A 1,816-nucleotide genomic window follows, 5' to 3' on the forward strand; every position below is an offset into this window, starting at 1 on the left:
ATATATATATATGCCAGCGACCAGAACGGTGGAATGACTTGAACTACTGAAATGAGCCGGTCACTATGACCTGCACTGTGGCAGCCAACTGGCCCGATGGGGGCCCTGATTGCCCCCCCAAACCTCCTGCGGCCCATCCCCCTGGCTGGCCCAGCTCCTGATCGGTCCCCACACCCTGATCAGGGGCGGGTCTCTCCGGCCGACCACCCGTGGCCTCTCCCTCCAGCTGTCCTTTCCCCTGATCGGCCCCCCACACCCCAATTGGGTATGGGGCTGGCTGATCTCCCGTGTGCCCCCACACTGGTCCAGCCTCGTTTGGGCCCCAATTGGGGGTGGGGCTGGCGGCCAACCTCCTGCCGCCCCTTCCCCCCACTGGCCCAGCCCCGATGGCCCCCATTGGGGTGGGCCGGCCAGACCGCCCCCCCCCATGCATGAATTCGTGCACTGGGCCTCTAGTTAATAATAATTGGAAAAATTGGAGACCTTCAAGTAGAATAAACCCCAACTTTAATATAAATGTTATTTTCTTCACTTCTAAATTAAGAAATAGATATGTATACCCACATCTCAATTTAATGTTTCCTAGATTCTACCTTCTTGTCAACCAAGGTTGTGATGTTTCCTTCTTAAAATATTTTCAGGTTTACCAATTTTTTTTTGGTGTAGTTCTTTTGGAAAATAGGTGCATGGATGCGTTTGTCTTTGACTACAAAGCAACTAACCAACAGAATTATTGATTGTGGCAGTGTGGTATCCTTTTTTAGATGTCAGTTTCTCGTATATGCCATGTAAAATGATGATGGCATTTCTTTCTATTTGAAAGAAGTCTTATGTGTTTATCATTTCCTGCTACACTTGGGATATTTGAGTCATGCCAAAGATTAGTTTTTGTTTGGAATAGACAGAAAATATAGAAGTGAGTTAAAATATAGAAGTGTATTCAGCTGCAAATGATACTACCCAGCATTAGAAGGAACACTTCTGAAATAAGTGAAGGAATTAAACTGCCACCAATGGAACTGAAACTTGCACAGATAGTGACATAGCTGCTGTTAGCATTGGCAACACAAAGGGAGCAATCCTGACACAAGAAGGAAGTGGTACCAGAACTTGAACAATTTATCTTATGTATCAGATACAAATAGTCTTTTCTTCAGTATTAGACAGGTATGCACTTTTCCAATGACTTTTTCTCCCTCACACTTATCATGGTTAAGTCAATGATAAAATTTTTTTAAAGTCCTCTCTTTATTTGAATTTTCTGTATGTCTTTAGTAGTACATAAGTTTTGTCCCCAATCTATTAGCTTCTTACTTTTCCACACAGCAACTGCTCTCTGATTATATTTGTGGACCCAGATATATATACGTGTGTGTGTGTGTGTGTGTGTGTGTGTGTGTGTGTGTGTATGTATATAATAGGTGTAAGGTACAAAGGTCCAAGGACACTGAACAGATGTGGTGGTATTTGGCCTCCTGTTCTGTGTTAAAGAGGTTGCAAGGCTATTTTACTGATATGGACTCACATGGTCTGTCTTCAGTTTCAAATGTAAGAGATATTTTTGTCAGCAGTAAGGCAGTACGTGTGTGTTTATAAAAGGAGACATTTGAGTATCTACCACTGAGCACTTGCTGTGAAATCACGTAACTATCTGATTACTTTTTTTGAGATTGGCAGTGAAAACACTGACGAAGATGGAGGTAGAGCACAGTGGCTGGAGTGCAGTGGTTGCGGGGAATGGAAGCAGTGGGACTTTTTTAATAATGCAAAAATAATTTTTGTAAATGATAGTTATACACACACGCGCATATATATA

The 1,816-nt window shown here is 43.0% G+C and overlaps 1 protein-coding gene across 1 annotated transcript in view; it reads left to right on the plus strand.

Annotated features, from left to right (window-relative positions):
- Positions 1-1,816, plus strand: part of GMDS (GDP-mannose 4,6-dehydratase) — a 547,683-nt gene that overhangs the window by 26,497 nt on the left and 519,370 nt on the right. The gene's annotated exons all lie outside the window — the stretch shown is intronic.

The sequence above is a fragment of the Myotis brandtii genome, unplaced genomic scaffold (genome assembly GCF_000412655.1).
Source record: "Myotis brandtii unplaced genomic scaffold, ASM41265v1 scaffold298, whole genome shotgun sequence".
In the NCBI taxonomy this organism is placed as follows: Eukaryota; Metazoa; Chordata; class Mammalia; order Chiroptera; family Vespertilionidae; genus Myotis; species Myotis brandtii.